The 26,202-nt window shown below is 40.1% G+C and overlaps 1 protein-coding gene and 2 pseudogenes across 1 annotated transcript in view; 1 reads left to right on the plus strand and 2 right to left on the minus strand.

Moving 5' to 3' along the window:
• The window catches only part of LOC140924076 (uncharacterized), a 136,424-nt gene that overhangs the window by 35,195 nt on the left and 75,027 nt on the right, over positions 1-26,202 (minus strand). The window lies entirely within an intron of this gene.
• On the plus strand, positions 7,287-10,941 carry LOC140923907 (uncharacterized; annotated as a pseudogene).
• Positions 11,658-25,123, minus strand: LOC140923908 (uncharacterized; annotated as a pseudogene).

The following is a 26,202-nucleotide window of genomic DNA, read 5'->3' on the forward strand; positions in this document are numbered from 1 at the left end:
CTTATAAACACCAACAAGACAAATCAAAGGAAAAACTGACTAACAAACTTTAGAAGTAAGCAATCGTAACAAACTGACAGACTGACGAACTAAGTTATTGTCTGAGCTGAGGGGTGTCAGGGGTTAGTTTTAAAAGACAATGTGGTACTACTTTGGTGGGGAAGTGAAACACAAAAATCTGGTCCATGAGTATAAAAGTCCCTTTACTATTGAAATAAAAGACAAAGACTGATCCTCCGAACGCTAACTCAACTTTCGTTAACTCTGCTGTTAAAATGAAATTTTGGTTCAACTTATTGTATGTCCGACTGATTGTTTTACTAACTCACTGAAAAAACAAAGCCAACTTATATAACACAAAGGTTGGTTTATGAATTCTTTTACGGTACACTAATCACTTTACAAGTTGACAGATAAAAGTTGAGGCAACCACTTTCAAGAGTAATAAATAAATTTTATATTGTTCATTCAAAATATTTCTCCTTTTCTGATTGGCTAAAAGCACACGCATAATTCACCATAAGCAGCTACCGTTGACCAAATTTGGAAAAATTTTGCGATTAGTCAACCGATGACGTCAAAAGTGAAGCACAGTTGCAGGTTAATGCATCGGTAACCGAGAAGACGAGGTTGAGTTGTTTTGGTTATGAAAGGAACATGGCCGAACAGTCGGCGGAACATTTTACTCGTTTCATGACGAACTATTGCCTAAAAACATAGCAAAAAGACAACTCGACGGACAACATCTGCTATTTGGAGTATATTTGAAGACCTGAATAGCCTTTTATCTTCTAAACATGCACTATTAAGGTGAACTTAACACCGACGATGGTAAGCATCTACCTTTAGCTTTTTTTTAAATTATGAATTATTTTGAATGAATGATAAAGCAATTAATGAATGAAGCTGAGTAGGATATTTAAGAATTATTCCTCGAGTCCGAATGAGCTCTGAGTCAATAGCCCATGAGGCCGAAGGCGGAATGGGCCATTGACTCATAGGCCATGAGGGCGAGAGGAATAATTGTTTTAGTAAAATCCAACTAGTTGGTCAAAAATATCGAGAATAAAAAAAAATTAGCTAGTTAAAGCTAGACTTTAATCCTTTTTTGCCGCCAAAAAGCGCGCGCTTTTCGCTACTAGTAGGCTATAACATATAGCCTAGTAGTAGCTCAACCAGTCAGAACGCAGCATTGATAATAGACCACTAGTTGGATTTTACTAAGAAGAATTATGCATAACACCCTACCTGATCTGCATAATTCTTCATATCCTACTCAGCCTCATTCATTAATTGCTAATTAAGCCGCAAAGAGAGCTATGGCCAATAAAGAAAGTGGAAGTAGAATAAGGTGTCAGCATGTCACCATGCATGTTTCCAACGCGCGCATGCAAGACAAATCGTTAGGAATACAAAAACAGTTAACTAAGCTTGATAATTCACCAATACTGAGTACTTTTTACTAGCAATAACAGAACAAACTAAACTAAGGCCAAGGTCACACTATACCGGATACCTTTTGCGCCGGCACGAAAACAATACCGGATAGGGCTTCTGTTCAAACATAAGAACCGTGATTTTGGCGCGATTTCTGTAACGGAGAGAATCTGCGCCGCGCCGATCTCTAAAGTGGAGATTCACATATCAGATAGGTGTTTACACTATACCGGATCTTTTCGCACCGACATGAAAATCTATCCGGTATAGTGTAAACAAAGACTAAGCTAAAGGAATCATTCTGCACGCGGTGCATTAAACGGTTTGGTACATTTCTTTGCTGTCACTTCGCCACTACAACGTGCATGTGAAACCTCATGATGCAAAACTTTGTAGAGAAGGTAAAAAAACAGACGACGACAAAGTTTTCTCCCTCTTTCTTTCATTGGGCGTGGTCCGCAAAACTTCATTTTCAAGGCGATGCACTTACACAGTAAGTTAGGAGAGCTACTACATGACACAATTTACGTTTATAACAAGATCAAAGAGTTGAAATAATGTCCGTGAAGCTTGAAGGAACGTAAATTCACTTTTCAAGTTTAGTTTTCATTCTCTTCGCCGACATGTTGCTAACGCTACCTGTTAAAGTTTAGTTTTCGTTGCCGTCGCCGACATGTTGCTAACGTTACCTAATAAGTTAAGTGTTCACATTGGTAATTAAAATAGGTAGACTGACTTAGCTAAATTTCCTTAGTATACAGTAATAAACTTTGTGACAAATTGGCTACCGAACTGAAAAAGAATAAAAATGGCGTTCAACCTTAGAGGTTAAACAGCTGAATTAAATTCTGATAAAAGTCATTAATAACTGCAGACTGGCTAAGAACCAGCCCGGAGCAATTTATCCCTCGTGAATAAATGCCATTAAAACAGGTATCTAAGTATCATTTTTACAATAACAGATTGTAAGCGTCTCAGATCCAAAATTAAAATTTCAGTTTCTTCAAACCGGTAGAAGGAAAACCGAGACTTCGCGCTTTTTAAGCTGCGGGATAAAGATAAGAAAGTAAATATGATTTTCGCAATAAAATGAATATTCGTACAAGAGGTTGAAAAAGAATCTGAAAAAAATGAAGGGTTCTAGTCAAAGCCTAAATGTTTTCGGGTTCTTTTTCAACCCCGTAGGTTCTTTATTCTGCTGCGAAGATCATGTTAACTTTGAAATCATTTTTTTATTATTGGCTTGGCGTCTCAGTTTTGGCGTATCCTAAGTTAATCTTCATCGTTTTTCAGTGTTGTTCTCTGCTGATTGTTGTTTACAGTAAAAACCCGCACCTAAGAGCCTGTTAGGCTAAGATTTGTCACTTTAGCCCCCCCAGGAGAACCTGTTCAGCCTAAAATTTGAAACAGGTTCTGATTTTCTAAAATCAAAACATTCTGTACACTTGGGCAATGGTCCAGTTTCGAATTCGTCGCGGCCGCTGAATAGAAGCACTGAAGACTCATTTGTACAGGGTTAGCCTCGACCTAAAGTAAATTATTAATTCCCAAATACCGGCGAGAGGGTACCGGTGCCTGAATTTGAGCTTGTTGTACACAGGTTTTCTTCAGGCTGACATTTGTGAATATATTTACCTTAGGTCGAGCCTAACCCTGTGTAAATGAGTCTTCGGTGCTTCTATTTAGCGCCCTAGACAAATTCGGAACTGGACTATTAATATATGTCAACATATATTTAGGTTCTTCTTTGGAGACATATCCGGGCCCCAGTGATGAGTTAGCTCAAAGTTGAGGACCTCAGGCGCTGAAAGAATAATGCAAAAGAGTAAACTGCACAAAGAAAGGTGAATGACTGAATTTTCGGCTCGAATTATCGGTATAAACAGAGTGGTTAGTCAAGACAGAGGTGACCGGACATCAATGACACTCGAACAAAGCGAGAGTATTCCAGCCAATAAGAACAAAATAGCAACTCGCGTCTTTTATTATTTCTTCAATATCACTGGCGATGCTGGATTTACAAGACTGTAGATGTAGTAATACGGAACGTTTTCGGGCAGTAACACACAATGGAGTGGGGACTTGTTTGAAGTGTTGTTCTGTCTTTTGTTAGCACATCAATACCACAAGAAATTCCTTATTTCTTAGCGGAAAACGAGCGCACCTTATCATTAGTTTTTTTTTTTTAAGAGAGAAGTGACTCTGCAAAGCTTGGGAACGAGCGTGAATGGTAAGCAGGAAGAGAGTACAGTAGCTTGCAGAACTGAGCAAGAAGCGAGATCAAGAGGGGTTAGGAGAGAGGAAACGTTTACTTTTCATTTTTCGCCTTCCTGCCACTCTTTTTTTTTGCTCTCGAGCCCAGTACCTTTCCGCGCCTGATGTGCAGTTGTAAGGAAAGAACTGTTTTGCAGGCTAACCGATACGGGTGCTACCAGAAACGCCTTATTAGTATACTACTAACGTCCACAGTTAAGTCTAAAAAGTTCATTTTAGTTCAACTTTTGTCGCTCGTTGTAGCGACTTTAACGGTTACTCCCTGTACCCACCTGTGAACTCCATCACTCCAACAGCGTCTACTAATTGACTTTTAAGAGACTTGATCCGCCCGGCATTTCCATAATCGATGAGCGTTAACTTGAAATCTTTTGACATTAGAATGTTAGCAGGCTGTTGACATGAAAAAGGATAAGAAGCAAATGTAACTTGAGAATGCAAGAAAATCCTCATCAGAGAACATTAGCTTTACCAGCTTTGTTGGCAGAGAAGCTTAAACGGTAACAATGCCCCGTTCCCTTCATGAACGACTTACTACAGCACCTGGTTCAATGTCCTCCAACTCTTTTCAAACAAAAATGAGGGCTTAATCTACTTCCTCTTTGAATTTATAAAAAGGACGAAAGACTTTAAGGTGAACAGCTTAACGTTCCCAACAGAACAGGAGACAGGGTCCAACATGATCTAATTAAACCTTCAGGTTAAGCTTGAAGTCGCGGTCCTTTTTTTAAGTCGGTAACTCGAAACAGTTTTCATTAGACTGGCAGGTCAACGGTGCGCTTAATATTTTACCTCCCTCTCTATATCAGTGCTCCGTTTTACGGGTATTTACAGCTGCTTAAAGCGACACAGAAACGGAAGAAATCGAAACAAAGATTTGAGGTCAACATCTGGGAATCGAACTCGGAATCTCCTTCACAGAAGGCCGTTCATTACCGACCGTGTTAATCCTTGCTAGCTAGCGTTGAAGAAGAAATTAAATTTTGTTTGCAATAAATTCATATTCTGGCTTCTAATAAACTTCATTAAGGCTTAACCGACAATAACTGGGCAATGTATTAAACGCAGCCAAATGCCAAAGAAAAGGATATCGGAGTTCCACGCGCTCGAGCGTAGCCCCATAGCTAAGAAACTTTGGTTTTTTATCCATCTGAGAAATATAGAAGTCTCATGACCGTATTTCCGTCCTTCCACACCTTTAAAGGGGCTAGCCTTAGCCACAAGTTGTTCTGCAACTTTTTGGCAACTTTTGCTATTTGGAGCAACAACTTTGCCATTTTGAGCAACTTTTGACTTTGGGGGCAGATTTATTAAATTTTAGGCAACTTATGGCAATCAAAAAGCCCTATTATACTGTTAAGTCTTGTTATGCAATCTATGCTCGTAAGGAAATTTCAGTTCTCTAAACCTTGTGCCTCCCGGTCCCTCAGCTGGAGTACCCACGGTATGAGGTCAGCGGTTCGCAAATAAGACCATGTTTTTCAAAAATGGCGACAAAAATCGAAATTTCAGATAGTTAAGAGAAACAAATTTCCATCTCGACTTCTCTGCCTTGAATGAAAATGACTCTTTCAGAACGGGAGAATACACTTGAGGAAACCGTCATGAAACACCTGTAAAGAGTAATGCTGCGTTACAATGAAAGCCAAAGAGAAAAAATTCTTGATCTGAAATGGTTTTTGTCTCACAACTTTCTGTTCACACAAATGGCTCTGACTGATTTAGGGTCTGCTCAAACAATGATGAATACAGTTTCTCGCTAATATCAAGAGAAGGACCATAAAAAGACACTGTTATAAGCTAAAGGAGGACATATCTTGTTCAGTTTGCGTGAGTCAATATTTGTCTTTGTGAATTGTTATAATTACACTTTGATTTTGTAGGAAAACAAAAGACATCACGCAGTTGTTGTAAATTTGAACGTCGCTCAATGTAGACGCGTTTAATAAAAAAAAGCAAAAGGCAGTAGTTAATTGAAATTGCATTATTTTAGTTTACCAGTGACACCTGTCTTGTTAAAACGGCAAAAATGTCTGTATTAACGAGAAACTTTTGAGCAACTTTTTAGAAAAAATCGAGCAAATTCAGGCAACTTTTGCAGAATTTTGTAGCAACTTTTTTTGAAATATTTGACCAAATTGTGGCTGAGGCTAATTAGGGAAACCAGTGAGAAATCTCACACATCTAGCTAGAGTGTGGGAGCCTGCAACCTGACATTGCACATTCATGTTGTGGTGAACTGACAGCTGTTAAAATAGGATATCCGCTGACCAGTATCACATGATCGTATAGCAGGTGTCGACCCATCCGGTTTTCTCAACTGGTTTTTAAATGATCGCAGGCTCAACTCAAAGTGGACTTCTTTACAATGGTTACAAGTCTATTGTCTAAAGTAAATTATGAATTCACTAACGGGAGCTTCGCCTTTACCCTTGGCTAAATCTATATATTACAATACAACCCCGGTAGCTCGAACTCGGATAACTCGAACTCCCCACTAACTCGAACTAAGTCTTATTCCCTTGGAGTTGAACCCACTTTTCAGTCATGTACTTGGTTAACTCGAACTTGGCTAAGTCGAATTCCTTGCTAACTCGAACTAAACTCGTTTCCCTTGATCGGAATTTACCCCAGGGTGGCAAGAGTGGTGGGTGCGGCTACACCGCGAAGGCGTTCATCGAGGATATGGCATCCAGCGGTTTTAGTGAAAACTAGGGTTTGGGTGGGTGGGGTGCACAGTCTCGCGAGCTCAAAAAAAACTCCACTCGTCGCTCGTGATGTAGTCTTTTCGAAGAGTGGTGCGTGATTTTCCATAATCACAGCGCGTGACGCGTGATTTTCCTTTTAGATTTCCGTGATTGGTGAATATCATTTGAAACTAGAAGCACGGACATCAATTCAAAACAGAAATTGCTGACTTCATTTCCCGGTCCTTTTTCTAGTTCTGGGGGGGGGGGGGGGGGGGGGGCAAGGAAGGCGCAGTGGTGAGAGCACTCGCCTCCCAACAATATGGCCCGGGTTCAAATCCCGGCGTCAACGCCATATGTGGGTGTTGAGTTTGTTGTTGGTTCTATCAAAATATCTGCGGTACGAAGTTTAGCAGATATTTGTTTTCTGCACGTTCTGAATTTGGTATTTTCATTGTGTTTTTCAATGAAGTGTAGTTACGTAATACGTGTTAATTGCGTTTCATATATAAGTTGTTGTCAGTCAGTATGTTCTTCCTTCGGGTCTGCAACGCCACACGCTACAACACTGTTCTTTTATTTTTATGTTATGGATTTTATTTTCATGTTTTTCTGTATGTGTTCCCCTTTTTTCAGTGCGGGGATTTTGGTCATTTGAGTTCCACGTGCTTGAAGCCTGCGGATTCTTCGAAGAGTAGCTCTCGACGCGATTGACTAGATGGCGACTCGTCGACCTGTGATGAAGTTGAGTGTGATTTAATTCATTTATCGTCTTGTTGTGGCGACGAGTTTAGTGCGAAAGGCGGAAGCAGTGGCGTGAAAGGTCGCTTGCAATCTTCGTTTAACTTTTGGGTCGAGACTTTAGATACACCAGATTTTGTCCTTGATATGATTAGGCGCGGTTACAGATTGCCGTTTGCCGAGTACCCCTCGCAGTGCTTTTTGAAGAACAATAGATCAGCTCTTCAGCATCCGGAATTTGTCGCCGATGCTATTAGCGAGCTTTTAAGTAACGGCTGCATTGTTGAGCACGAATTCCCCCCGTATTGTGTTAATTCTTTGACAGTCGCTGTTGGGAAGAAGCTTCGCCTGGTTATCGATCTGAGACACGTAAACAATTATTTAGTAAAACCTATATTCAAGTACGAGGACTTACGATCGCTTTCTCAAGTTCTCGATGAAGGACACTGGTTTTTCTCTTGGGACCTTAAGTCCGGTTACCACCATGTCGATATTTGTCTCGACCACCAAAAGTATCTTGGTTTCGCGTGGCCTTTTTCTGGCGTTGTCAGATATTTTTCCTTTACAGTACTGCCTTTCGGGTTAAGTAGCGCTTGCTTTTGTTTTACCAAGGTTAATGCGCCCGTTAGTTAGGCGTTGGCCTTCTATGGGGCACAACAGTTTCATTTATTTGGACGATGGTTTCGGGAGTCGACCAGACAAATGTTCTGCCGTGGCAGCTAGCTTAATTCAACGTAAAGAGCTCTCTTCATCTGGTCTTCTTTGTAACGAGGAAAAGTCTCACTGGGATCCAGTTCAAATTGGCGAATGGCAAGGCTTCGTTATTGATACTATTTTAATGTGTTTCCGGATTCCCGAGAAGAAAGTTCTCAAGCTAAAAGGCTTGCTAGATTCTGCGATTCAGGATGGATTCTCCTCATTTCGCGAGTTAGCGAGAATAGCAGGCACTATCATTTCAGCTGCGTTAGCTGTTGGTCCAATTTCTCGTCTTTTGACCAGACAAATGTACTTCGCCATTGAAACCAGATCGGCTTGGGATGACATAATTCAGTTTCCTCCGAGCCTTTTACAAGAACTGAAATTTTGGTATTGCAACATCGACTGCTTAAACGGCTATTCTATTAAGCCACCGTTAGCTACGCATACCGTTGTATTTTCCGATGCTAGTGACGTAGCGTTCGGAGGATTTTCGGCTACTTTAGACGGCTCCGTCGTTAGCGGCATGTGGGAGAGCGAGGATATCGGCCAAAGCTCTACGTTTCGCGAGCTGAAAGCAATTTTTTACGTGTTGCTTTCTTACGTGGCTCAACTGAAACACAAGAGAGTTAAAATCTTCACTGATAATCAGGCCGCCGCCAGAATAGTTGCTATCGGAAGCTCCAAATCTCACCTCCAGGCCCTGGCTATGGATATTTTCAATCTTTGTCTTGCCAAAAGCATCGTTCTCGAAGCCCAGTGGATCCCTAGGTCTCTTAATGAAAGAGCAGATCTTCTTGATAAAGACGACTGGTCCATCAATACCTCGGTATTTCGACTTGTCGACGCTAAATGGGGCCCTCACACAACTGATCGCTCTTCGTCCTATTACAATGCCCAGCTTCCGAGGTTCAACTCTAAATTTGCTTCCCCAGGTTGCAGCGGTGTGGACGCCTTAGCTCAGGATTGGCGACATGAGAATAACTGGGTTTGCCCTCCGGTGGGTGCCATTGTGCCTTCAGTTAGGGCTCTCTCGTCCTGCTCCGGTTACGGCACTTTGATCGTTCCACAATGGCCTTCGGCCTATTTTTGGCCTTTTTTGCACGACAACGCCTCCCAGTTCAAGTCTTTTGTTAAAGAAGTGTTTGAGCTTCCTTGTATTGAAGACCTCTTGCTGGAGGGTCCAGGACAGAAGCAGATTTACAAAGCGCGTCCGTCGGTGTTCAGCGGCTGCCCGAAATTTAAAATCTTAGCTTTGCGGATAGATTTTAGGTGAGCTTTCCCATTTTTGTCTCCCCTTACAGCTCATTATTGTCGGTGTTTTAGGTTTATCTTTTGCTAGCCTCGTTTTGGTATTATTATTATTATTATTTTTTTGCCTGATTTGGCACCGTTATCGTGTCTGCTTTGGCAGTGTATTTTTGTCTGATTTGGCAGCTTTGTTTTGCCTGTTTTGGCAGCGTATTTTTGCCTGATTTGGCGGTGTATTCTTTGCCTGATTTGGCAGCGTCTTCTTGGCTCGGAGTTCGATGTCCGCCTCACAACGCAGTTTGCCTGTTTTGGCGCCGTCAGTTGGAATTATTTTATGTTTTAGTTTATTGGTCTACATTTGTTTTATTGAACGTTTGCCATTTTGTTGCATTTTTTACTGTTTTTTACAGCATTACTGTGCTCAGCCAGTTCGGCTTCCGTTTGTCGTTGTTTCTCATTACATGTCGTTTGTACGTTGTAGTACTGTCCGTGCTGCATGATTATGATGCAGCATCATATTTTCTACTGTATTATAATTTTAAATGTTTTGCCTTTTCCTGCCTACTTTTATTTTATTTTTTAGATGTTCTCCAATCCGGGATTTGGAGTGAAGCGAATTCTATGGCCGATCCATCCTTGCGCACGCTTGTTGCAGACCTTCTCCATTTACAGTTTGAGTCCGAGGCTCCCTCTACCGTGCAGAAGTATAGATCTGGCTGGATCAGATGGCGTGAATGGGCAGATTCTAAGTTTGGCGTTCCAGTTATTCCAGCGAAGCCACTGCACATTGCTCTCTTTATCAGCGAACTTACTGCTGTTTCTATTTCTAATAATACGGGGATATCTCCTATAGAGTCAGTTGTTTATGGTATTAAGTGGGGTGATAGTCTGGCCGGTATTGTAGAATGCCTTACTGGTCACCCCCTTGTTAAGTCGCCTTGGAGGGTGCAAGAAGGAAGCTTGCTCGTCCTGTTCAACCCAAACAGCCTTTATCCGTTGACACAGTTTTAAGGATCGCTGAATATTATATTTCTAGTAGTTCGCTCGCCGTTATTCGTTTTCTTTTCGTCCTCTTGGTTGGCTTTGCTGGGTTTTTTCGTATGGACGAAATTCGCAATTTGACAGTTAAAGGTGTTTCTATTTTCAACGAGTACATGTCAGTTTTTATTCCTAAACGCAAAAATGATCAGTATAGAGAAGGGCATACGTCCTTTCTAGCTAGGTCTCATAAGGCTACTTGCCCAGTTTCTATCACCGAAAGGTTACTTAAGCTTTTCCCTTCAACTTGTGAGCCATCTTCGCCCCTCGTTAGGCGAATCGTTAAAACTAAGTCTAGGGAGTGTTTTCATGCTTCTAGAGGAGTTTCATATTCAACGCTAAGAGACGAATTTAAGAAATTTGTTAAACCATTTGTAGGTGACATTGCTCTTTACGGCACTCACAGTATAAAGTCTGGTGCCGCCTCAAACCCTGCTTGTCGGAGTGTTTCCGCTGATCTGCTAGATATGCATGCTGGCTGGAAATGTGCCACTTCAAAGAACAGATACATTAAGCACACCGTTAGTGATCGCTTAAAAGTTGCTCAAACTATTGCTATTTAATTTTCGTTTGTTTATTACAATTATTTAGTTTATTAGTAGTCTTGGCGGGGGACTTAAGTCGTGCCTGGCCCGCCCCAGATTTCCTATCCCTTTTTCCCCACGGGGTTTTTTAGGTTAGGTTTTTTCTGGCCCCCCTGGCACGGCTTACTCTATTTGACGTTTTCATTTCTATTTTGTACTAGTTGTTTGCATTTTCTTTAATAAAGTGGCGTTATGGCGTTACCGCACAGGCCATAATCCAATATTCTCAGTGATTTGCTGCATTTATGTTTATATTTATATAGGTTAGTGCAGAATCTCCCTTGCTTCGAGAGATTTTCTCTAAATATTACGGCTTTCCCCTGTCCTCAAAAACCAACATTTTCAAATTCCAATTCGACCAGGAATCGGATAGACAAAGAACCACTTCGTGGATGTGCTACCTCTAAATCGTTATATATTTTTATTTATTATTATATTTATTTGCTCCTCAACTGATCTAGACTCGATTTCCACCGCTCTGTGGGTCATCCCCGAGAAGAGACTGTTCGAGGGAGAAGCGCGGGCTGAACAGCGCGGGCGAACAGCGGCTGATAATCGAGCCTACCTGTGATCTACTGTCAAAATCGTATTATGAACTCTAATCTCAGATCAGTGATTACCGAGTGATGTAGTTAATATTTGAACAACACTGGATTTCAGAGAATTCGCTTTTGAACAAGTAAATTCATTTAATTAACTGTTAACGTGCGATCCTACCCAAAAGGACGCTGAAACCATTTTATTTGGGCTGATTCATACCAAGGGTTGAGATATCGCCATATGTTAACTTACTGCAGTTGCAGCTCATGCACATAATGCGTGATGGCCTAAAAAAAGTTAGCGTGATGCTTGATAGGTACACCGCCCCGTCTACTAACCCCACCCCCCCCCCCCTCCCCCTCCCCAAACTCCTTTGCCACCCTGTAAAGTTAAAATACCCTGACCGGCGGTGTTATTTTTTTATCAGGTGAAAAGGGTTCTATAAACAAGATCGTTAACAGTGCCGTGAGAGATCAATAAAACCAAGAAAATAAAATGTTTTGCTAGCAATTTTAAAAGAAAATACAATCTGGCATTTTCACAGACATTTCCTAATTTTAAGAGTTTTCTAAGGTGTCCGTAGGTAAAGTTTTTTTTTTTCTTGAGCGACAAACCTCTGATTTTCTCAGTTTTTAAGTTTAAGCTCAAAGAAATATTAAACCCTTTTCACTAACACATCAAAGATATGTGTACAGAAAGTGATAACTTACTGAGAATCGCTGTTCATGGTGTTCGTTCAAGTAACAAGCCATGCACATTATGCTTATTCAAAGCCAAAAGAAACATGGACATTCTTTGTTTTACATAGCAAAGCGTGCCATTAAGGAGTGGACTTGCAACCTAATATTGAATTAATTCGAGTTAAGGAGTATTATGGGATGCCCAGGGCAGGGGGCATGAGCACGATCCGTTGTACTCGCTTAGTATTAGAAATATCGTCTTTCAGACTTTCACTGTATATTTCTGGGGGAAAGGCGATCATCATTACACGGCACAACGATCTTTTTTCCCATTACAATCTTATTCTAAGAAAACTTTAAGAAAAAATGTCCCAAAAGGCGCTCATAAATACTAAACGGAATGTGCTCATCCCTCCCTGGGCATACCATAATACTCCTTAGATCTGACTTATTCAATATGGCCGCCGTATCGGTAAAAAGGTCTATTGGATGACAGAAAAATAACAATACATTCTGGGACTTCAGTTAATTGTCTATCATAATAACCATGAAACGAAATCAACAACATGGATTGAAATCAATCAATAACAACCTACAGAGGTGATCTTTTGCACCCGCTGAAAAAAGTCGTAAGTTTCCTGAAAAGTCCGTGATACATTTTGGACTTGACGTCGCATGTTTATTGCAAAATGCGGCAATGGTAGCGAAGAATTTGTTGGTAGATGACAATAATAACAGCTTGTTTCAAACAAATATGTTGTTATATGTTAAGTTTCGAAGGGAAAAACATTATCTGGTGAAACATTTTGCTTTCTTGAAAACGATTGCTATTAACATTTAAATTTCGTGCTTCAATTAGTATCTATTGTTTTTTAAGAGCTGCTGATTGGCCCACAACCAACTTTCTTGGAATGTATGTTATTTTCCTGTAGTGCGATTGGTTACTAGGTGGCCCCGGTTACAGCAGTCGCACTGTAAAATGTTGGCAGCAAAGAGTTTCAGATAGATTTTAAAAACCACACACTGAAATGGTTGTTTTTGTTAACAGGATCCGGAAGTCATAGTGGCACGATGTTCCCAACGCGCGCAAGACAAATCAAAATGCGTAAGGAATTCAAGGAGAATTAACTAACCTTGACAATTAACCAACTGTTGTGCTTTTTACTCATGTAACAATAACCGAACAAACTAAACTAAGTTATTAGGAGTAATTATTTAGTTATCAGGGAACTTAAGCAACCACGATGCAATAAAAACGGCAAAAGGTTTAATAAGGAAAACAACAATTCTGCACGTGCATCAAGCTTTGTGGTATATTTCTTTACCGTTACTGCACGACAACCAAATGATATCTCCTGATGCAACAATTTGTAGAGGACAAAAACAGGCGACAACAAAGTTTTCTCCTTTTTTCTATAGTTGTTCGTAGTGAACAAAAATTCATTTCCAGGACAATTCCATTACAATCGACAAAGTAAAGGAGTTGAAATAATAGAGATGAAGTTTAAAGGACCTGAATTCTCTTTTGAAGTGACGTTTTCATTGCCGTCGCCGACATGTTACTAACGCTACCAAATAAAGTATTCACATCAGTTAATTAAGGTGGCGCGAACCTATTTATAAGCGTGATGGTTACGTTTTTAAATTGCGTTTTTCAGCAGGAAAGATTTAATCGATTTCTATGATTTTTGGCACCTTAATACTTTCTTGTAGGTGTAAAAGAGTGTGAGATATCCAGTCAGCATTTATTAAAAATCGCGTTTTTACAAAAAATGAAAGTATCCTACGACAGATTTTTCCCTAACTTCATCAAATAAGCCTTAGAGCTCTCAAGTTTTATATCTGCAAGTTTGAAGTAGCTTGAAGTCAACCATGAATTCACAACTCGTTGCACAAAATCCTGATCACTGTTAAACCTTAAAATGCTATGCTAACACATTTGTGAAAGTTGACGCACAAATAGTTGAAGAGTGCCGACGGACTATCACCGGGTATTCTTACCCAAAGCTTTATTGCAAGAAGAACAACTTTATGCTGCATGCAGGGTGAGATCAAGGTATAAATAGGTTCCGTCCACCTTATAATGGTAGACAGACTTGGAAAATTACTTTTCTTATACAGTAATAAACTTTGCGACAAATTAACTACCCAAAAGAAAAAAGAAAAAACATGGCGTTCAACTTTAGAAGCTGAAAAGCTGAGCTAAATTCTGATGAAAATCATTAGGGACTTTAAGACCCAACGACGTTGGATGTTAAAGTCCCTATTATAACTACAGTGAAGCTAAGAACTTGCCCAGAGCAATTTATCTCACATGAATAAATGCGATTATAACAACTATCTGAAGTATCATTCCTACGACAACAGCGTTTAAGCGTCTATCCAAAAACGATGGTTTCTTCAAACCGGACAAAGGCTAACATAATGAAGCTCATGCACGTGACCCAACACAAGCCGGTTGTTACCAGTATCATCATACTCTGGGCAAATCATAACGTCCTTATGATGCGGCAGACTGCTGATCACGTGTATACATGTTTCAAAGCAGTTTGCCGCACCATGGAGTATCACGTGATCACCCCATGTACCATCTGTCATCATGCTTATGAGGTAAGCGTCCCAAGATGAATATCCATCAACAAATTGGAAAAGCTCCGTGCCATCTGGCTGCAAGAAAAAAAATAAAGTGTAGTTATTAAAAAAGCGCAGCCGTATTAAACTCTCTGCTTCTTTATGTAGAGTCATTAAAAATGCGATGTTTATTGGGGAAAGAATTAAAACACGCACTCTAAAGTCGCATTTATAGTAGTATCATGCCATTTAATTACCAAGCCGGATAAATGTGTCATAGTGATCGCTTGGTTTCTTTCGTTCTTGTCACTAAAACAAAGAACTTTTTTTTTCAGGCGCCTCAACAATTAGGCTCCGTTTACACGGGTCTGGACTAATTTTGAAAAGACAAAACTTTTCACGGATCCCTCTTTCGTTTACGCGGGAACCGCGGAACCGTGAACGTTTTTGAACGGCAAAGTGTGCAAGTTTTGACCTGATCAGAAGAAGTTCAAAACTGATGACCAAACGGTTCCACTTTTACGCTGGCCCTTGTTAACCGTGCACGTTTTTGCACAATTTGCGTGGTAAAAGCCTGGAGCCTAGTTATGCGCCTTTGGTAAGTGACGTAAGTCGATCTTCCGATTTACGCCTTTGATTACAGAAAGAGCTCAATATAAGTCAGAAATGTTGTTGTTGCTGTTGTTTACAGACTCCCAGCAGAAACTTTTCCTGAAAGAAAGTTTTTGGGAAACTTTTCGATAAACTTTTTGTTGAGCTCATCTCACTTTGCTTTTACAGTCTCCCAATCAACGCTTTCGCCTTCATTTTCTGTCTATAGTCCACAAGGACGTGGAGTGGCAACTCTTCGTCTGTAAAAGTTAAATTTTTTACTGCTGCAGCCATTTTAGTATTAGTGAACTTACGCAACAGGACGGGAGGGCGCGGAAGACGGCAAACCTTGCGTGACAATAATTTTGTTTGAAAAAAGGCTGCCTCAAACTTCATCCGTCTTCCTTTAAACAGATATTTTTGAAAAAGACCTAAAAATTTAGTGAAGATTACGACAACACATACAAGTAATAGTCCTGTCATGTTTGTCACACACACGTATTTTACCGTCCTCCTCTTTCTGCCGTCGTGTTGCGTAAACTCACTATTATCGCAATCTGGACTCGGTGTAAAATGATTGGTTCAATGCCACCCTGAGGAGTCATTCAAAAAGCCATTCCAATGCTGAAACTGTGCAAAAATTTCTATGGACTCGTGCAAAAAGTACTGCAATCTGTAGCAGAATTCGTCCCCACCCGTGTAAACGAGGTCTTAGTTTTGACCTCCCTCGAGTCTCGATGTTTTGCACGATTTCGTCCTGGGGAACATGATGTCAGTAAAACGTCGACTCTGAGTCTATTTCCACTTTGTTTCCGGAAAGAATATTTTGTGTCAGTTCAGTCACCAAACTATACATCTTATTCCAAAATGCGGGCGATATATTAGTTTACTTTTTATGTTAATTGGATCTATTTTCGCCAAATTGTACCTTGAAACGAGGCACTGAGGGGTGAATATCATGAAGACAAGAAATGACTTAATTTGCCACCATTTTGCAATATAGTCTTTGACCTTTACTGGAGTTCATGAAGCACGGAAGCCCAATCTGAAATTGAATTCCGCTGTACTCAGATGAACGGCAAGACCAATTTCAAACTAGAACATTCAAATGCTTATTTCTACAAATAACTGTCCACATTGGTGAAAAATTGGTGAGGCGGAGAGAAGATTCATTTTCCATTCTCATAAAACAGGATGCACGAGAAATCATTCAATATTGTGGGACACGCGTTCGAATCCTGTCTGGGGTCAAATTGTTTCTTTGTTCTACTCGTGTCATACAGAACAGTAGTATCGTTCGAAAAGCCACAAAATTCTCACAAATAACTATGCAAATCAAACAAACAAAAAATTCTCACTAAGGATGCACGAGTACAATTATATTTGCTGTGAGAGTTGTTGAAAAAGCGTTTACATCTCCAGAACAAAAGAAGTGTTACTGACGATGTTGTGACAATAAAACTTCAACACTTCATTTTGATCACAGTACCTCATATCAACGTTGTAACGGGGAGGGGGCAGTTAAAACAGTCACAACATCGGCTCACAATGTCATGGTGCAGGGGCACCCAACGAGAATATAGTTCAAAACTACTTAAGCTTTGTTGAACGTACTTTAGTAATTAAACGGTAGATATGGGCATATATTTATCCCCTAAAAATTTTCCATCTGTTCGGATTTCCTAGCTGAAAGTCTAGTGATCCGAAAATTATAGGGATCAAAATTTACCTTTTCGAAAAGTTCAGCCAGAAAAAAAGCTCCTGAAAACTCTAGGTGACCTTTTTAGGGTAAACATCCGTTAAAAATGGACAATTAGACCTTTTTTTAGATGTTCGAAAACCCCAGGAGAGGCAGGCAAGCAAGAAATTTTACAAAAAATATTCCGAAAATTCTAGATCTCAAATCATATTCCGAACAGATATTTTCCGAAAATTCACGTTGGGTGCCCCTGATGGTGTTCATGTAAGTTTCAAAATACCGTTAACAAAGCTAAGTTAGTGCTACGATTTAACTTACCAGCGTAGGGTGGTCCATAAGATAATGGACCACAGTTTGCCGTATCTCCTCATGAGACATCCTCATTCCTTTTACGACATCAAGCTGCTCTGAAAGAGCAAAAAACATGCAGTTGCCCTCTCCTTGATTGTCAGAAATCACAAAGCCTCTCTCTTGAGCAGTCCTCTTTAAATTCAGTGACAGTTCAGTTTGGCTGGTCTCACTGCGTGCGTCTAACTGGATTTGCCGAACTGTGTGGAATGTAAAGTCACCTGTAAATAACAAAGTACAAAATTATTCGCTGTGAAGAGGTGTGGTGCTTACAAATACCAGAGGGTGTCACTCAGGTTTAAAGCCACCTTATCACCTCTCTGATCCAACAACAATATCATGAAGAATCATTACCTTTCAATTACTTTGGTGTAAAGTAAAAATCAGGGTAAAATGATGTTACTCTTCTACAAAAATAGACAGTAAAAATGAAGCCACTCTTCCATAAAAATGAACTTGACATTGGAGTAACGCGTGTACTGTTCAAACAGGTAACGAATTACAGTCGAAACCCGCTTTACAGACACCTCATTATTATGGGCTGTATCCTTTGTCCCTAGGAAAACCCCTGACGGTGTCTCTTAATTTAATTCGATAATAACGGACACTTTTTACTTGTTTAACCAACGGATTTTTACAGCCGAAGTTAATTTCACTAACACGAACCTATTCTACCAAATGTGTGGTGCAATAGGAAACGCTCCTTAAGTTAACAGCATGCCAATGTTCACGGCACTACATAGACGAGGCAACACGAAGTCTTGACGTCGATTTAATACCAACTGTTTTGGCAACAAATGAGTTTTCCCGAGTTATGAGTTATAATGTAATCTTTATCTTTTAATGTTCTCATAGGCAAAACCCACAGAACAATAAGTATTTGTATATTAGACCACTTCAGTTTCATGATGCCTTGATGAAAGTGTAACTGTAAGTTGCCTAACCCATGAGGAACGCAAGCTCAGTGGTGACTTTGTCTTGATATCGGTTGCTTAAGGTGAATCGAGATATTTCTTGTTTCTTTTTTATGTAACAGCAGGAGACCTCTCAAGTCGTACACCCACACAGGAGTAATATAACGATGGTAACGCCGTAGAACGTCAAATAAGTGCCTGGCCTAGCAGCCGACCACCATGTACCTTGAGATGACATTTCAAGTGAGCTGGTATGTTGCCATTTGGTGCCGGCCAGTCAGTCTAAACATAACAGTATGAATTTGCACACTACACAGTTTAATTATTAATTAAAATTTATTAGTTAATTTAATATAAGTTTGATTACTTACCATAAACCATCTTCCACATCTTTTCAACAAGCAGCTGGCACTGTCGTTTCCAACTGAACTTCTCTTCATAAACTTCTCGCACTCTTCGGATTTCCTCAAGCCGTTGTATCCTAGGTTTTTGTCGGATAGCACCAATTGCCTTTGCCCATTCCTTGGGGTCATCAGAATCGATCACAACTGACTTGCCCTCAGTAAGACCACGCAGTGTTTCTCCAAATCCGGAGTTTCCACCAACCAGAATGGGAAGACCAGCTGACATCGCTTCCAGAGCTGTCAACCCAAATCCTTCAGTTCTTGAAGGCATGATGGCCACATCGACTTCGCAAAACAACGCTTTCAATCTTTCCTTGCTTTGTACAAATGATCTGACAGTCAGCTGGTTCTTTGAAATGCCAGTCTGAAGTAAGATCTCTGCCACTTCATCCTGCTTTCCATCAGGAGCATGAAGCTCAACAATGGCTTTAGCAGCAATGTCATATCCTTTGAGACGGAAGTCCTCATAATCCCCACGGCCAAAGGTTAACACTTTGAAATTCACACTATCTTGTGTAGCAGGTTTAGTATCTGAAAACGCTGCAAAGGAACCTGGTATTAATTGAAAGACATCTCGATGAGATGAACGCAGTTTGGACGAGAACGCTTCCTTCAGCTTGGGTCCAACTGCCACAACGAGATCTGCAATTTGGCACAATTCAACTTCAGCTCTGTTCTTCCTTTCCCCTTTGGCAATGGCGTTAGCATAGTTCTTATGCATTGCCAGCTCTTCAGGTTCAGTGTGCACAACTTGCATCCACTTGCAACAATGAGACTCTCTGATAATTTGCGCTTGTCTACCGAGCTTTGCACCATGACCAATTACAACTTGAATGTCAAGATCTTTTGGTAGAAAGCTCAACCAGTCAGGAGGATCGAAGGCAGGGCGGCGCTGTACTTCCTTAATGGCGATGTTGTAACTTTTGGCAGTTCTCTTGTCTTCTTCGCGACACTCACATTCAGGTAAAAGAATTGTGACTTCTACGTTTGCGTGTTTTTCCAAATGTATGGCAAGTGTTCTGTTTATTGTTGACAAGCCACCCTTAGATGACCCCCATTCATTAGCCAGAGGAGCAACTTTCAAGATTGAACGCCCAGGGTGAGTTTGCGCAGTATCAGGTGATGGAGTATACACTTCCCGTAAGAGAAACAAAACGCACAGTTAAGAATAACAATTCTATCTGGGCGCCAAACACTAACATTTTAAACAAAAGTTTGTACAACCTGATATAAAAAAATTAACCGCTAAGCAAACCCTTGTTAGCAAAAACCCGGTCTAGATTTAAAACGAAGTCATAAAAACCAATTCTTCTACCGGCAGGCCAGACCCTTTACCTTTCGTTCCACATGGCAATGATGATGCGAGATTTTGAACGGAAAGCAATGCATGCACAAGATCAAGAATACTGCAGGCACTGTACGATACACACATCTATAAAACACCAGAGTCGATAGGGTCGATTCACGTCTGTAATGAGATTCAAAGGCTGAAGTTTCAAGGCTCACCCTTCGTCAGAGCTAAGAGGTAAGAGCTTCACGCATCAGCATTTGAGTCCTCATATGATACCAATTAACCTTACCAACTCACATAAAGTTACTTTATCTCTTCCAATTATTTCCTCAGTCCTCATTTTCCTAACTACAAAGAGATATGTGCTAGGACACATTAAGGCATACACTGTGCATCATCCTGCGATCTAATAACGTACATACAGAGACTATGTTGGAGCTTTAATAAGCATCTTTATTATTCATTCAAAATATTTCTCCGATTCTGATTGTTTAAAATCACACGCATAATTTACCATAACCAGCTATTGTTGACCAACTTTGGAAAGAATTTTGTCATATTGAAGTGATGACGTCAAAAGAGCAGCCAAGTTGCACATTACGGTATTGAACCGTAAACCTAAAAACCTGGGGACGAGGTTGAGTTGTTTTGGAAGTTAGAACATTTTACTCGTTTCGCGGCAAAATATTGTCTAAAAACATGGCAAGAACAGCAAGAAGAAGACAACGCGCCTGACGGCAACTGCTATTTGAAGTATATTTGCAGACTTGAACAAACTTTTTATGTCCTAACCTTCCCTATAAAGATGCAATATCGATATGCATGAACTTAACATCGACAGAGGTATTAAAGCACGTTTTAGCTTGTTTTTAAACTTGGAATTATTTTGAATGAAGGAGGGTGTTATCGGCCTCGGTGGATAACACTCTCCTTGATCTGCAGAATTCTTCATATCCTACTCAGACTCATTCAATAAGTGCTAAAAAGACGACTAATATTTAATAACAAAATACTTGCGAGTATCTAATTTCCATGTAGCATAATTCTCTTTCATTTTATTTAAATAAAGCGCTAATCTAAAAGCATTGCTAGAGACTGGAATTCTATTATTACCTACCTCACTTGTTATCTGTGAGAACCATTCTTCTTGTCCCCTAACTGTGAGTATTTCCTCTGAAGGTTTCTTTTTGCAAATCAGTGGGTCACCTTGTCGTAACTCCAGGAGGTGAAGACATTCGTCATGAGTACAACCCATCCGATTATGGCCTGAGCACTTTTCCAGCTGACAGTATGGGCAGGCCACCCGAATCTCGTACTGCACTCCGCGCAAATACAGAAGATCATGTGACAAAGTTTGTAGAGTTGCCTCCACAAACTCACGCACCTGCACCGCTACCTCACTTGTGTTCTCCACTGAAATCTTCTGACGCTGGGGTTTTTGCTTGACGAAAAACTTTATGAACTGCTTCTTACAAATAAGAACTAAATCATAGATAATTTTCCTCCCAATGACGAACCATGCTCCATTTTGATATAGGGTAGGGGGCTGAGCTGGACCAACCTCAGAACACCACCTGACCAGTCGAGAAACAAGCCGTGTGAACAGGCCATGAGGGACAAAACCAGTAAGAAAGTAAACATAAAGAGGACAAGGGTCTAAGCTTGAGGGTACCATGGCACAAATGGAATCAGGTGGCATTTTGAGCTAGCATGGCACAAAATACTTTTCATCAGTTTTAGAAGGTGAAAACTTTGCAATTAAACCAAATTGTTCCATCAGGACAAGAATGTCATCCTTTGCAGCGCCCTTCAGAAGAAACTTAGAAAATACATGATGAAGCAGTTCCAAGCCGAGAACACCGCTTTCTTTAACCTCCTGCCAGAGTTTGGAAACCTTGGGTTCCTGAGAAATAAAATGTAGAGTGATTAAAAGGTTTTTCTGGTGATGTCTGTATTTTTCTTGACTTTTCAAAAGCAGTTGACGCCGTAGATTATGCCATTGTTTTTTGGTAAACTCGAACATCCGTGGCATTCGTGGTTTAGCACTGGACTGAATAAGAACTTGTTTTGCAAGTTGAAAGCAATATATTGAATTAAATGGCCATCGTTATCAATGAATTCATGTTACATAACAATTTTTCCTAAAACAATATCAATACCAGTGTTGTAACAATACTAGAAATTCTATAGACATACCGTCTACTCTACTGTCGAACACTAAACACTATGGAATTTCCTTTTTTAAGATCCAAAGTTTTTTTGGTTGACTTGACAACGAAGTTATCAACTCTCGATCCCTTTCTTCCTTTAAGAACATTGTAAAGGTTACATTAATTTTTGAACTTTAGACTGTACGCCATCGTTTGCCTGAATTGATGTAAGCAACTAAAGCCCTTAGTTCGAGGAGGCCTAATCTAGTCAATCTCGAATAGGTCTCCTCCTCGCCACTTCCCTTTTGCTACTTATCTTACACTTTTGTAGTCGTATTTTTACTACTGTGTGTCAAATAAATAAATAAAAAGAGCTAGAAGAGAAAGCTGCTGCAATAGTTTGAAAACACTTACCGAACGTATTTCGGACCTTACCGTTTTATCAAATGGTGGAATGGTTATCAGCTGCTTGAATAGGTCTATTAACCACTCAGCGCTCAGAATGACTGTGCTGCAATGCTTGATAATTATACCCAGGTCATGGTAGAAATCCACCATGGTAGTCAACTCTTCCTCGTCATTTATAAAGCAGTTGTCCCTTACATAGGTTTGAAGTTCCCTCAAGTTCAAATGGTAAACTTTCTTGGAAAGCAAAGCATTGAGGACCTTCTCAAAGATCAGCCACCTAGATTACAAAAAGATGAATGAAAGTATTCGTGTCATCGGGCAGCGTACTTGAAGCCATTCATTTGCAGAAGTTTGCATGCAGTCTAAAACAGGAAGGTAAACATAACCACAGAAGCTAACTAAATTCTACCAGTCCTGTGTTAAGTGGCAACCATTAGGTATTTAAGGGCTTAATGAATTTATTGTGGCCACCTACCACAAATTTCCCTAAAGTAATGGACCCCGAATGTAAACTAAAAAGTCCCAAAAGTACCGTTAAAAAAATAATTGAAGCCAAGGAATCCCAGAAAGAGCAAGCCCACTTCACCCCAACCTCCCCTCGAAAAAATAGAACGGTTTGTCCCGACTTATGTCCAGGAATGCATACAATGGCGAAAATGGCGAAAAATCGCCAGCCTCTGACCATTTGAATTGGAAGCCAAAAGTGGCCCCTTGGAGACTGGCGATTTGGGCGAAATACGCCATTTTCGCCAAAATCGCCAGTTTCCAAAGGGCCCCTTTGCCATCTCATTTGAATTTTTGTCTACAGTTTGGCGATTTTGGGGATTAATCGCCATTTCTGCCATTTTCGCCAATGCGTGCATTTCTGGACATATCTCCGTTGACGTGTCAAGGATGATCATAGCTAACAGTCAAATGCAAGAATACATGAAGTCTGCAGCTGCATTTCTGAACCTTCCAACGATTATTCACCTCAAACAATTGTGATTTATATGAAAAAAAGACGAACGGTTGTAAAGGAGATGCTAATGAAGTGGGACATGTGCTCGCCTGTAGCGACCTGTAGCTCAAAGATCGACCTCTGCTACAAAATTAAATGAAGCGGATTACAAGGGCTCAAGGAGGAGAAAAAGAGGTCCTTGTTTCTATTACATCATTAAAAAAGGTTAAAAGCGATCAAAACGGAACCGCGGAAAATAACTGACGCCACGTTTTATAACAGAACTCACCCATATAACAGCAAGGAGAATCTTGACTATTTTTTTTTTTTTTAAGCGACTTTTAATCAACATGGAAATTCTCGGCAAAAAGACATCTGCGTTCTATTATTCACTTTATTTACCTCGCAGGTATCTTTTCCTTCATGTACGGCTCCTGTCTTAACACTTCCATGATTTTGTCTCTCAGCTCTTGCATGCCATCGATGTTTTTATCTTTTCTGAAAACCTTTTCCAACCTTCTCTGAATTAATTTTGCTCTGTTGTCAATGGAGAAGATAGGCCGCACCACATGTCCTTCATAGTCCTTACCAGCAATTGCCTCCTGTATTTTTGTCTCCATTGTTACAATGTCTTCAAACGGTTTGTCAGCATGGGTGCCTACAATGATCACGGGGGGACGCAGATGAGGCAGCTTTCCTTCTGCATCGTCACAAGTTTCCTTTCTCATCTGTGTGATGCTATGCACTGTGGACAGCCAAGATAGCAGATTCTCTAAGTTTGTTTCCCTATTTGGGTTGTCCAATGTGAAATTATGTTTTCCTTGTCTCACACATGGTTGAGCAGTGTCGTGCAATGACTTGCTGAGGTTGCATACCAAGATATATATTGCACGTGATTTTAAAAATACAGGATGAGATGCATAGTACAGCTGTTGTCCAGCAAAATCCCACAGTTCAAAGCTGCTAACAGATTTTTCGGTAACACCCTCACCTTCACCTTTTACATACTTTAGCCACTCCTCAGTGTGTTTTGTGATCTTGTCTGGAGGTGAAGTAGTATCAATCATTAACTCATGTTCAGGCTCTGATGATGGCCGTCCACTGACACTATCTATTTTTGGATCGGGGACCTATAACAGGAAAAGGAATTTTAACGAAACATGATAAGACTTAAAAGTATTCATTCGATATTATTATTCCAAAAAACGGATGGATCAGCTCAAACATCAAGACATTATCATTGGGTAGATGGGCATCAACCAAACAGATTCAAACCTACACACATTTATTTAAAACAAACCTGTTTGCTGCTTGGTGAGGACAAAAATAAGCATACAAAATATAAAAAAATTATTTTGCGTCATTGTTTGTTCGATAGAAAGCTCGGTAAAGGTATAAACCAAGCTATTGCCATGATGCACTGCAAACAAACATTGGGGAAAGCAGTTTCAAAAAGATGCGGTTTCGGTGAACGGATTTATTGATTTCATATTTTCATGTGAACGGAAACTCCATTCGTGTAAAAAAAAACAATGACATAATAAATATGCGGTTTCAAATAAATTCCGACTTGTGTTAACGGGATGTTGACATTTAGAGTTGCATTAAGTCGTAACAATTATCACGAGTTTAAATCATGTGAATTTGTTCGTGTTTGTACTCGGACTTTCCTTTGGAACTGACTCGAGATTTGTTACTGTTCTGGAACTAGAATCTAAAGGGGCCTTAAATAAATGTTGCAAATAATTGGGTTCGACGTTAGGCGAACGCAAAGCATAATCTTGGGATCCCTGTGGTACCCAGTTGGGTTTCCTGTGGTACACAAGGGTGACCTTTTGTGGTTACTCATTTCGTCGTACGCCTGCTTTTTCTGCGCCATCTTGAATAGTTTATCTCGTGGGCACAAAAATGTTAAATACAATTAATTTGACATTTGGTTGCGTGGCGCAATGGATAATGCGATGCCCTTACGTCGAAGGTCTCGGGCTGGACTCTAGTCGTGTGAGACTTTTTTTTTTCGTAGTCGTTTTGTTTTGCTTCTTTTTAAAAACAACAGCGTTTTGCAGCATCAATTTATTAGGAAATAACGTTACATTTGACAGTAAACCTACAAAAGCTAGAACGCACTTCTTAATGTGAGATTACTACTAATATAATTTTTAAACGTTGACTTTGAGTAACAATAACATTTTCTTGTTATCTATTAATATCATGACTCCTTCCTCGCGAAGGTTAAATTTTTTTTTTCCACATTCGCATCGCGCGTGGATCGCACAGAATTAGCTAGAATTTATTACAGAGACAAGTTGGCTACCGTAAATGACCTCATAGATGCCCACTTCCAAAAAAACGCCTCTTATATAATAAACGCCCCATCTACGCTGATAAAATTGATTTAGATGCCCCTCTCTAATAAACGCCCCCTGTCTAATAGCCCCCCCCCCCCCCCTATGAGAAATACTTCAAGATACTAGGATTAAGAAAAAGGGAGCAAAATCATTCAATACATTCAGTTCCTTGCTTTCATAATAAACAAGACATTGTGCATTTCATCTTGTTCAATGTCAAGTTCAAAGACGAAGGCATAACAAAATAACCCTGAGCGAGGATTCTGACGTCGATCGATGTTTGTATTTGAGCGACAACGATCTCTAGACGTCTTATTCGGCTGTTTTCTCCCTCTTGATGTTTTTGCCGAAAGCATACAACTTTTGTTGAGTTTGTTACAGTTATGAAAATAAACGCGTCTTTCTTTTAAAAGCCTGGGCCCAGATGTTCAAAGGCCGATTAGCGCTTAACCCAGGCTTAAATCTGACCCCGGTTTCTTTTTCTTTTGTTTAAAAGCATTGTCTCGGACAATTTTCTCTAATATTCATGGAGCATCGAATCATCAACTTATTGACGAAAAGAATTGAACTGAATTTACTTTATAAGCTTTCATATTTTAATTCAAATTTT

Source organism: Porites lutea, chromosome 14 (assembly GCF_958299795.1).
Source record: "Porites lutea chromosome 14, jaPorLute2.1, whole genome shotgun sequence".
Lineage (NCBI taxonomy): Eukaryota > Metazoa > Cnidaria > Anthozoa > Scleractinia > Poritidae > Porites > Porites lutea.